The sequence below is a fragment of the Panthera tigris genome, chromosome C1 (assembly GCF_018350195.1).
Source record: "Panthera tigris isolate Pti1 chromosome C1, P.tigris_Pti1_mat1.1, whole genome shotgun sequence".
NCBI lineage: Eukaryota > Metazoa > Chordata > Mammalia > Carnivora > Felidae > Panthera > Panthera tigris.
Genome location: NC_056667.1, coordinates 80,498,069 through 80,510,680, shown reverse-complemented (window position 1 = coordinate 80,510,680; position 12,612 = coordinate 80,498,069). Strand labels below are relative to the sequence as shown.

The 12,612-nt window shown below is 41.0% G+C and overlaps 1 long non-coding RNA gene across 1 annotated transcript in view; it reads right to left on the bottom strand.

Moving 5' to 3' along the window:
* Window positions 1–12,334, bottom strand: part of LOC122241528 — a 65,416-nt gene extending 53,082 nt beyond the window's left edge. The window contains exons 1-2 of the long non-coding RNA XR_006221718.1: window positions 11,967–12,334; window positions 6,336–6,425 (exon numbers count right to left, since the gene is read on the bottom strand). This is a non-coding gene — a long non-coding RNA (uncharacterized LOC122241528). The remainder of the gene's footprint in view (window positions 1–6,335; window positions 6,426–11,966) is intronic.
* Between the last annotated feature and the right edge of the window lie 278 nt (window positions 12,335–12,612).

Sequence of the window (12,612 nt, the reverse complement as noted above, 5' to 3'; positions counted from 1 at the left end):
ATTATTAAAACATAACTTAGAAAATTTTAAGAAAACCTAAACAAATGGAACCACTTACCATGTTGATGAACTAATGAACCTAACATTGTGATGATAATTCTCCTCAAATTGATGTATGGATTCAATGCAAATTCAATAAAATTACCAAAAGATATATTTTGTGGAAATTGACAGAGAATTTCAACTTTTACATGAATGGACCAAGCGCAATGAACCAAGACCAGCAAAGACAATCAGAGAAAGAGAAGAAAAGTTAGGAGTACCTGTTCTCCCAGATAACAAGACTTATTCTTTAGGCTCCATTATGACAGTGTGGTAGTGGGGCAAAAATAGAAAAACAGACTATGGAACAGAATAAAGAGCCCAGGAATATAACCACATATATAGGGACACCTAATTTACAACCAAATTTGGCACCACAATCACAGTAGGATAAGGATATTCTTTTTAAGAAATGACACTGGGTCGGGGCGCCTGGGTGGCGCAGTCGGTTAAGCGTCCGACTTCAGCCAGGTCACGATCTCGCGGTCCGTGAGTTCGAGCCCCGCGTCAGGCTCTGGGCTGATGGCTTGGAGCCTGGAGCCTGTTTCCGATTCTGTGTCTCCCTCTCTCTCTGCCCCTCCCCCGTTCATGCTCTGTCTCTCTCTGTCCCAAAAATAAATAAAAAATGTTGAAAAAAAAATTAAAAAAAAAAAAAAAAGAAATGACACTGGGTCAACTAAATATCCACTAAAAAACAAACAAACAAACAAACAAAAAACCTTAACCCTCACTATGTACCATACACAAAAAAATTAATTCTAGATTTATCAGAGATGAAAATATGAAAGGCAAATTAATAAACCTTCCAGAAGGAAAAAGTAAAGAATATCTCCATGACCTGCAGGTAGATAAAAATACTCCTTTAGCAGGATACAAAAGGCATTAACCATAAGAAATGTTAATAAATTTCACATTAAAATTAAGAACTCTTTATCAAATACACCATCACAAATGTAAATAGGTAAGTAACAAATAGAAGATTTTGCAACACGTGTAACCAGAAAAGCTTCATATCCACAGTAGTCAAAGAGATTCTATTATTCAATTTTTTTTTAATGAGACAATGCTAAGAAGCTTAACTCCTATGTTTTCTTTGGGAGATCTATTGTTTTGGGTCTTATATTCAAATCTTTAAACAATTTTGAGTTGATTTTTGTACATGGTATAAGATAGTGGTCCAGTTTCATACTTTTGCATGTGAGTGTCCAGTTTTCCCAACACCACTTATTGAAAAGACTATCCTTTTCCCATTGTATATTCTTGGCCCCTTGGTCATAAATTAATTGCCCGTACACATGTGGGTTTACTTCTGGGTTCTCTATTCTGTTCGATTGATCTAAGTGTCTATTTTTATGTCAGTACCATACTGTTTTGATGACTAAAATTTTGTAATATACTTTGAAATCCGGAAACAGGATGCCTCTAGCTTTGTTCATTCTCAAGATTGCTTTGGCTATGTGGGGTCTTCTGTGGTTCCACAAAGATTTTAGAATTGCTTATTCTATCTCTGTGAAAAATGCCATTGGAATTTTAATAGGGATTGTGTCGAATCTGTGGATTGTTTTAAGTAGTATGGACATTTTAACAATATTAATTATTCCAATCCATAAGCATACATTATCTTTCCATTTATTCATGTCTTCTTCAATTTCGTTCATCAATGTCTTACAGTTTTCACTATACAGGTTTTTCACTTCTTGGTTAAATTTATTCCTAGGTATTTTATTCTTTTTGACGCAATTGTAAATGAGTTTACTTAATTTCTCTTTTTGATAGTTTGTTATTAGTGTATGGAAATGCAACTGATTTTTATATACTGATTTTGTATCCTTCAACTGTACTGCATTTGTTTATTCTTATACTTTTTTGGGTGGAGTCCTTCAGGTTTTCTATATTTAATATTGTGCCATCTGCAAATAGAGTCAACTTTACTTCTTCCTTTCCAACTTGGATTCTCTATTGTCTAATAGCTCTGGTTAGCATTTTCATTTCTATGTTAAATAAAAGTGTCAAGAGTTGACAACTTTATCTTGTTCCTGATCTTAGAAGAAAAGCTTTCAATTTTTCACCACTGAGTATGACCTTAGCTGTGGGCTTGTCATATATGGCCTTTATTATGTTGAAGTATGATCTCTTTAAACCCACTCCGTTGAGAGGTTTTATCAGGATGAGAATTTTTATCATGAAAGGGTGTTGAATTTTGTCCAATGCTTTTTCTTCATGTATTGAGATGATCATATGATTTTTGTGCCTCATTTTACTAATGTTTATTAGAGCAACTGATTTGTGGATATTGGACCATCTTTCCAGCCCTGGAATAAATTCCACGTATCATAATGCGTGATGCTTTTAATGTATTGTTGAGTTCAGTTTGCTAATATTTTGTTGAGGATTCTGCATCCACGTTCATCAGGGATATTTCCCTGTTTTTTTGTTTTGTTTTGGTTTTGGTTTTTTTGTCTTTTGTTTTTCATTTTTTGTTTTTTTGTTCGTTTTGTTTTGTTTTTGTAGTGCCCTTGTCTGGTTTTGATATTAAGGTACTGCTGGCCTTATAAATTGAGTTTGGGAGTGTTCCCTCCTCTCTATTTTTCAAGAGTTTGAGAAGTATTGCAATTAACTCTTCTTTAAATGTTTTATAAGATTAACCAGTGAAGCCATCTGGTCTTGGACTTTGTCGGAACAGTTTGGATTACTCATTTAATCTCCTTCCAAGTAGTTGGTTTGTTCAGATTTTGTATTTATTCGTAATTCAGTCTTGGTAGGTTGTGTTTCTAGGAATCTATCCATTTACTACAGGCTGCCCAGTTTGTTGGTGTATAACTACTCGTGGTAGTCTCTCACAATCCTTTGTATTTCTGTTGTACCAGTTGCCATGTCATCTCTCATTTCTGATTTTATTTTAGTTATTTCATCAGTTATTTCTAGAAGTTGTCAGTTATTCTATAAAACACATTTGCCCTATAGCTTCCCTGTCTAGGAACCACTTGGGCAGCAGTCTTGGTAATTTATTCAAGAGTACAAGCCTGTTTGCCAGATCATTTCACGTGAAAGTCCCTGAACAAGAAATTTAAATGTATCATCACAATGACAGAGAACTTTTCAGAAATGCCCTCAGGTACATGCACAGCTATATGGACAGAGATGTTATGTGAGATTCGGTCAAGCATTACATGCAAATATGCTTCGACAAGTGAGGCCCACTGCATTAAATGTAAGAATTTGTTAATTAAAATAACCTGGAAATTTATTAATAGAAATAGAACAAGAACCATTTCTCAAATAACATTCAACTTATAGTTAGCAAATCAATATGCTATAGCACAGCATGATTTAGAACAATTAAATTTACAGTACTCTGCTAAACACAAATGAAAGGTTCTCATTACTCATCCCTGTTTGCCCTAGGCCCCAGGGCAAACATCTCTGCTAATAACTGGGCACTGACTCAGAAAAAGAGAAAGGAAACAGGAGCCTTCAGGCTGTACTAAAACATAGCTGAGACTGTTCCAAGGACAAGCAATCAAGCCCCAGGTCCACCAACAGCTTCACATAAAGGTTAGAGAACCATCCTGACTCCTTAGGTTACTATTTTACATCTCTTTTCTCTAGGTCTCTTCTTGATAAATCTGCTGCTTTCTTTTACCCACAGACTATTCCAGAGTATCTTTGGTATCCAAAGATTTGGTGACCAAAGGGAATTTAAAGATTCATAGACATCTAAGTAATTCATCTGCATATATTTAATTGAAGTAAATCAATTAAAAATGGTATCACTTTCACAAAAACAAATCTACCATCTACATAATCCATGGCATTCGTTGTGTGCTTGCTGCATTGATTTAAAAATAACAGCACTGATAACAATGAAACAGTATCAATTTGCAGATTACTGTGCAAGTTAAGTACCTGGCTTTTGGTTTTATCTATCTTGAGATAGATAACATAATTGTTCAGTTTGTCAGTTTACCCCACTGTGAAAGACATTATTTTGTTTATCTTCTATGCACCTCATAGAAAAGGCCATTTTTTGACCAAAATCTTTAACTATGGAGGAAAATAACACATTTATCAAAGGGTATTGACCCATCCATGGCATACACAGCTGTGAATGCTAAAAGAACCAGGCTGTGAGAACAGTCTGTGACATCCATATGTGACATCTGTTTCTCGTACTGATTGCCAAGGTCGATTCCCTTATTCTGGCCAACTAGGTAGGTGCTCCTTTCCTCTCATACAATTCCTGGAGCTAGAAGTTAGAACCAGGAAGACTTTCCCAAAAGAGCAGGAGTGCCTCTCTGATAAATATTTGAGAGTAGCTGCATTTTCCTTCTCTAGGAGAAGAAAATCAATACTATATAACCACTGTGTGTTACAAATACATACTGATATCTCACACTAAAACAAATTAAAATAAAAAGTATAAAGGGGTCAAAGAGCTTTCTTCCATTTTTACTAAAAAATAAATTTAGAATCACTCTAAATCACTCCATTCAACACTCTTATCCTTTCTACCGTCCAACTTATTCTTCGTCTTCTCTCAAAATGGAAAAATTTGTCAAAAAATAAAAATTAATTACAAAAGTCTCACTCCAAAGCATCCTTCTTGTTCTCAGGGACTGATTTTCCAGGCTGATTGACCCAGTGTCTAGGACACCAAGGCAGAGACTCAACAAACACTATTTGGTAAGTTAGCTGACTCCCCATCCCTCCACAAGAAGCAGTGATGAGGCAGGACAGTGCTGGTTAAATGAGAGAAGGGAAGAGTATTTGCTAAATGGAGATCTAAACAATGACACTAGCAAAAGTCCCAGCACTACACAGTAATGAAAGCTATTTCTAGATCTGAGAGAAGAGTCAACTGGCCAAGTCAAGAGTGTTAAGTACAATAAAAATAGCAACCACTATTCATTGAATATTTAACTCTGTGCCATTTATATATACTATGTCACTTAGTACGTTGGCAGGTACTAATACTAATACTCACTAATACTCACTTTGCCAGTAAGAAAATTGTATTAGTTATCTACTAGCACATAACAAATTATTCCCAAAACATAGCAAACTTAAAAACAGCAAATGTATTACTTCATACAGTTTTTGAGGGTCATAAATCTAGTTGGAAGCTGGCTATCACCAAATTGATGCACAAAGTGTAAAGGCTGTACTAGAGAAATCGAGATTTACACCCAGAGGTCGTTACTCTATTTGGAGCCCTAAGTCCTTAGAACCACTAAGCTATTATGGAGCCAATCTGGAGGACAACATGCAGACTTAGCAGACCCCCTTCTTATTTGAAAGCCACCCCATATTGGCTCCAACCTGAGAGTTTCCGCTCCATTTGACTCCAGCATGGCTGACGTCTTATCAGCACCCGGCATACTTTAGTGCAGGACCCTCAGCCTGTTCGCTTATTCTTCCTTCCCCCCCACAGTGAGATATTAGAAGTTCTGTCCAAAACAAAGTCTTCGTCCAAAAACAAAGACTTGGGATCAGGCATAGGACACAACTCAGAGGTTGTAGTAATTTGACAGGTTTAAATTGTAAAACAGAATGCGGTTTTAAGTTCTCTTGCAATTCCCCTCCTCGAAAATAAATTCACATGCTCACTTCAGCTAAACACACAGGGAAGAAATAAGTTTCCAGTGACTTTTTAAAAGATTGCTAGCCATATTTCTTTAACAGACATTCATTTCCTGGATTAGACACTAAGGAACTTACGTTATCACTCTATTTTATTTATTCTGTGCATCTGTGGATTATAGAGTAGATCATGTTAAGTATCATGCTTTGAAAGGACCCTTCAGAGAAAGAACTAAATGAATTTTCCCATCTATTCTTAATATTCCCCCTACTGAATGCAGACAGCAACAGGAAAATTCAAAGCTATTATTTTTAATGTCAAATGCCTTACTAGTCCAATAAAAGGGGGAAAGATATTAAACTTTTTATACAACAAGAACCAGATAGCACATATCTTCAAGAAACACATCTTAATCAAATTGAACATAGGAAATTAAAAAGAGGGTGGGTGACTGACGGTATCCATCCTCATTTAATTAAAAAAAAAAAAAGAGCACTGGCAATTCTTGTGAACAAGAGAGCCTGTATTCTTTGCCTGTGTTCCTTTCAGAGGAATAGTGTGGATTAATGTGGGTTCAGAAGGTTCTGAAAAACCTGAGAAATTGCTGTACTCATTGTCCTCAGATGAAAAAGAAATATCCCTTGTTTTAGACAAGCCCGTGTTATGTTAGGAAGCAATACCAGTGAGTGGGAGATATGGACTCCAGACTCACCTCTGTAGCCTTGACCAAGGGGATTGAAATGCCTTTCCGCTGACCTTACAGAGTGGCCGTCAACTTCAGATGAGATACCTCATTTAAGGCCTGTTGAGAAACAAAAGCCCTATGTAAGTACAAGGTGGAAAAAGGAGTGGTGTGCTTGTTAAAGTTATCTATGTAAAATACTCCAAAATTGGGCTTAAAACTAATTGAGTCACCTATCATACCAGGAGAAAAATGATAACAGCAATGTATGGAGTACTCACTGTCAACAAGGCACTGTGTGTTAGTCTATTTATTCCTCCCAACAAACCCGAAAACTACGTTCTGTCCCACTCCACAGATGAGCCAACAGGTTCCAAAAGTTAAGCAACTTCCCCCAAGATCATGCAGCTCTGGATCATGCAGCAGGGCCAGGATCTGAGTCTGAATGCATGGTGTTAGCTTGCAGGCACTCTGCTCCCTGGAGCTAAGAATTACCCTGCTCATCTTCAGGACTTGGAGGACAAAAGGAGCCTCACTGTGTGAGCACACACACAGACACACACCACACCCTCACATACATGCAGAGATTTCACATTACGTTCTGCAAGTCAGAAACACTCCTCAACATGAACTGTGGTTTAAATACATTATTATAAAGCTGAGCCAGGTTTGGAAATATACAGAGACATACATCCAGTTCTCACTTCACACCGGAGCATCAGCAGAGAAGAATTAAAATAAAAATGTTACTGGTTTGACATATGTCTTAGCTTTTTTGGGCTGCTATAACAAAAATATCATAAACTAGGGGCTTATAAACAACAGACATTTATTTCTTTTTTTTAATTTCTTTTAATTTTTTTTTTAATTTATTTTTGAGACAGAGAGAGACAGAGCATGAGTAGGGAAGGGGCAGAGAGAGAGGGAGACACAGAATCGGAAGCAGGCTCCATGCTGTGAGCTGTCAGCACAGAGCCTGACACAAGGTTCGAACTCACAGACTGTGAGATCATGACCTGAGCTGAAGTCAGACACTTAACCGACTGAGCCACCCAGGCGCCCCTTAAATTTTTTTTACTGTTTATTTATTTTTGAAAGAAAAAGAGAGAGTGCGAGTGGGGGAGGGGTAGAGACAGGGGAAGACACAGATTCTGAAGCAGGCTCCAGGCTCTGAGCTGTCAGCACAGAGCCCAATGCAAGGCTCAAACTCACAAACTGGGAGATCATGACCTGAGCTCAAGTTGGGCACTTAAGACTGAGCCACCCAGGCACCCCGAGATTTACATCTCACATGTCTGGAGGCCAGAAAGTCAAGACACCAGCAGATCCAATATCTGGTGGGAAGCCACTTCCTGGTTCATAGATTGCCATCTTCTCACTGTGACCTCACATGGCTTAAGGGTGAAGAAGTTCTGCAAACTCTTATAAGGATGGGTCTTGCCTAGAGATCAGCTTCAGCCTAGTCCCACTGGGAGTTCTGGCCCACTCACCACACCACAGAGTTTGGGGGCCCTCTGGGACAAGGGGTTGACCAGTCACCCTGGTTTGCCTTGGACTGCGGGGTTTCCAGGCACATGGGACAGTCAGCATTAAAACTAAGACAGTCCTGGGCAAACCAGGATTTTAGTCGCTTGTGAGACACTCGGTATTGGCCCCAACCTGGAGATGAGGGAGAGACTTCCAGGTAAGGCAGACACATCCCTTCTCCTGAGGAGGGAACATTGTAAGCATTAGAGGCCCATTCTGAAAAGTGGGGGATGGGCTCACCAGCCTCAAGGGGGACCTCGACAGGCACCTCAGCAGTCGCCTAGACCCCTCAACCGGCACGGTCTCTTTCAATTCCACATCCTGGCTGTTGTATGTGTATATTTGTCCACTATGTTTACAGATCAAAAGCCACAGCCAAGCTCTTCATTAAAACTAAAAGATTAAATTATCATCAGCAATTCAACCCTTGATTTGTTTTCTCCTTCCCTTTTGTAGAAGACTAAAAGAAGTGACAGACTATAAAGAGTGAAAGTTAAATCGGATGTTTTGCAATATTTCCGAGTTTCTAGGTAACCTAAACTCTCTAGACAAAAATCTCAAACAGCATTTGTCAGCCCCACAAGCTAGTGGGAGATGCAGGCTGTGGGGTCGGTGCAAATGCACTCCTCCTTGGTTGCTTCATCTCTCAGAGCCGCAGTTTCTTCTTCTGAAAATGAGGCACAAATCCTAGCCTCACAGAAGAGCTCAGAGGATTCAACACAAAGTGAAATAAATGTGCCACGAGCAGTGGCTTTTACTGATCAATGCTGAACAGAATCTGAAAGCTTGATTTCTAAATCAGTGTTGAAAGTGCGATGAGGGACTTGCACTAATTAAAATCTAGGTGGTGGCCAAAACAGAGTTCTCCATCTGCAGAAAATGCAGAGCTTCACATTCATCCTGGAGTGCTCTTGAATGGCCACTCAAAAAGATTTATATCTTGGACTTTTATCAAGTGATTCTAAAATATTAACTACAGTTATTACTTTAGAGAAAGTCAAAGGCCATTGAAAAATTTTTAAACCTAAAGTGAACACTGACTCATGTGAGTTTATTATCAGCATGTGTTCGTATGTGTGGTGGGGGGTGTGTTTCAATGAAGCCACGGTAGCAGGTTTACTGGGGAGCAGGAACGAGGGAGCTAACGTGATTCCAGCTGCATTTCAACCAGGCTCTTTACACTGGGAGCACGGTTCAGTAACTGCACTTACACGTAAATGGGTTTATCCTTGTAATTCAAGTAATTGCTTTAGTATTTTCAGTACCAACCGTGTATGAAAGCTCTATATGAAAGCTGGAGAAAATTCCCAGGGGAAGGAAAGTATCTATAGATCGGCCTATGAAACTGTATACCATTCCCACTTTCCTTCACCTCATAAGGGAAAATAACAGATATGCTAAATAATACCCATTTCATGGTTTGTCAGAATAAAATGAGATCGTTATGTCAAAACCTTTGGTAAACTGTAGAGGCTCTTATCAATGAAGGTGTGACTATCCTAAGTATAATGCAATTCAGAGTACTATTACACGCACACACACACACACACACACACATGCTCGCAAGTGCACACACACACACACACACGAGTTATAGACAAATGTGCAAACCGTAGGAGTAGGAGGGGGAGGCTGGTTCTTCTCAGCTTTTTGACAGGAAGGCAAATCTCCTCCCCTAAAATAAAGCAGTTTGAGATGAAACTGCAAAGATTTGGCAAACATAAATACCCACTGGTTAACTAGAAGTGAATTATAAACAATACCTACTCAGGGTTATAAGCATTAATGGGGTTAAGTAGAATTTCACACTTGAGGAATTTCATATGCTCAATCTTGACCCAGCTTCAGAAAATATGTGGCTTTACTGTAAAATGCCCTAGAGACTCAAGAGGCATGCTGTTAGTTTGTGGGCAAGAAGCAGCAGAATTTAAATCAGGATGGAAAATTAAACACATGGCACTCTCCCCTGGCCTTCTGTTTCTCTCTAGGTGGGAAAGAATCTTACATGACTTCTCCTTCCCTCTAACCCTCATGTCTAACAAGTCTCCAGCCTGAGTCAACCTCAGAGTGTGTTTTTCTGACCACTCCTTCCTCTCTACCCCACACCACTGCCTCAGTGGCTCAACACCTGGACATTCTGCTGCCCCCCTTCTTGCCAGACTCAGGTCCTGGAGAATTCTCCAGCCACAGTCTTTCCCAAATGAACTCATGTTTCTGTCTGCCACCAGATCAATGCTCCTAAAAGAGAAGTTCCAGAGGCCCACGAAAGGCTCCAAGAAAATCAGAAGTTCAATGGTCAAGCCAGTTTGGGAAACACCACTTATATCTCCTTCTTGGAGCATCACTTTTGCACATTAAAGGTTCTGATAAGTCCTGCAGCAAGGATACCAGCTTTACTTTATTTAACCCCGATTCTTCCAACTAAGTAATGTAACCAACAACCCCTATGAAATAAGCACTATTATGAGGTTTCTTTTTTTTTTTTTTTTTTGAGGTTTCTATTTTACAGATGATGGGACCAAGGCCATACAAGGTTAGATAACTCACAAAGGTCACACAGTACTGAATGCCAGCGCTAAAGTTCAGACCAGACTGACTCCAAAGCTACACACTTCTGGTATCCTAGAGCACTACAAGTTGAGAAACAATCTCTTGGACGTTTCTGCCATCCCAGGCTTCTGATCAAAGATTTCCACCAAGTCTCCCTACATACAATTTATATTCTTTAACTTAGAGAGCCTTGCTACTCAAAGTGAGGCCCCAGGACCAGCAGCTCATCAGATGCAGCATTATAATACCCCGGGCCCAAACACCAGCTCTACTGAGTCAGAATCCACATTTAACTCAGAATCCCACTTTCAGAGCACCGCCTGAAAAGATTCAAGTCAATAATGTAACCTGTGCTTAGTATTCTTCCACTGGTAATTTCACCTTCCACAAACCATGTTCCCTGGCCTCATCAGCCAGGCGATACAATTGGGTGGTGTCAGTCAGCAAACAGTATCCCTCTGACTTGGCCCCCGCCCACTCTTACTTACTCCTCAAAGTCCCCCCAGATAGTTCTGGGATTTCCCTGCAGGCGTCTCACGTGTGTCTTAAAGTCTGCCATCCACTCTTTCCCTCCCTTCTCATTCCGTCGCCATCTTTATTCTCTGCCAACCCCAAGCTCTCAAGCATGCCACCGTCAGCTGCCGGCGACGGTGCCTGTCCTGATGCGTCTGATGCTGGGCCAAGCTTACCGATGCAGGTGTGCAGGATATGGAGGGACTGCCCTGCAGAAGCCAGCATGAGACCCTCGGCTTCTTGTGGACACAGACCATGAACGTTTCTTCCACACAGCCCAGCGTGGAGCACAGAGCCTTCACACTCAAGACGGAGGAAGAGGCAAGGCAGAGTGGGAAATCCAGCGATTAGGACAGAAGGATTATTCATTTTACAAAATGATTCCTTACAAGGATACCTCAGAAACATATATTTCTAAAAGATTTGATTGACAAGAGTGTTTTGCACACTACTTTGCAGAGAAAGGCCATGACTGTGGCCTGATGTGAGATACAGGCATACGCTCTTTTGGAGGTGTCCCTGTGGGGAGGACATAGACAAAGGGGAGGAAGGAAATCTAAGGGCCTGACTCAAAGACGCATGTGTGACCCCTGGAAGATTCATAACTTAAATGACCCAAATTAAGGAGCTAAGTAACAGATGGCTCCAGGCTGAAGAAGGGGACATAGAGGGAAAAGGCTGGTAGAGGAGAAAGGAAGTGACAGAGGAGCCGATGCCAAGGAAGCTGACCAGTGATGACTTGAAACCCCAGATGAAGAGGCCGTGATGGCATCTGTCCCCTCTCTGTGAAAGCAAGGAAGGTGGCCAGGACAGAGAGTTGTCTGAAGACCTGCAAGGCACCCCACTCCTTACTTCCACAAAGAGGAAGGCAGGTAAAACCTGAGACGATGAAAGGGATGTTCGCTGTGCTCATTCCGGTCCAAAGACAGGACACTGGACAAAGGCTGGAGTCATCCTGGGCGGCCACTTGGCCTCACCCACCCACCTGAGCAATCACAGGGCCCAGCCAGATTTTGAATACAGTCACCCACTTTTCATCCACCTCCACAACTGCCCGTCTCGGCCAGTTACCTCTCACCCTCTGCAGTTAAAGAGCCTCCTGTCTGGCCCCCTAAATCTTCTCCTGCCCGTCCCCTAATTCATTCTCCACACAGAAGCAGGTCCAGCCCTGAAGAGCAGCACGCTGGTGCCGTCACTGTTGCATGAGACTCCCCAGTGCTCCTGAGATCTTCTAGGCCTGCACAGCACTGGGGCAGAGAGCCGCCGTGATGGGGTGCATCCGACCACCCGGTCCAAACAGCCACTCCTCTCCCGCTCGCCGTCTTCATGCCATTGCCATTCCTTGGACGAGCCAAGCTTTCCCCCACCTCAGAGACCGCGTACGCCAGCCATCCTTTATCCCTGGACCGCTCTTCCTTGCACACAACCTGTCAGGCCACCTGGCCCAGCCCCTCACCCGGGTTCCCCTAAGACCCAGATTAAATGTCACTTCCTTTGTGACATCATAAATCTCTCAGGACTCCCCAAGACCAGAGAGAAGGCCCCTGCTCTGCTGTCTTATATTCCCCCCAGCACCCCAAACTTTCCTGATAACATGTATCATAATTCCATTCAACTAATTACTTATGCACTTAAAATAATTAATTTCTGCAAATGCCAGGGTGGCAGAAACCGTATTTATCTTATTTATGACTGCATCAGCAGTGCATAGTACATA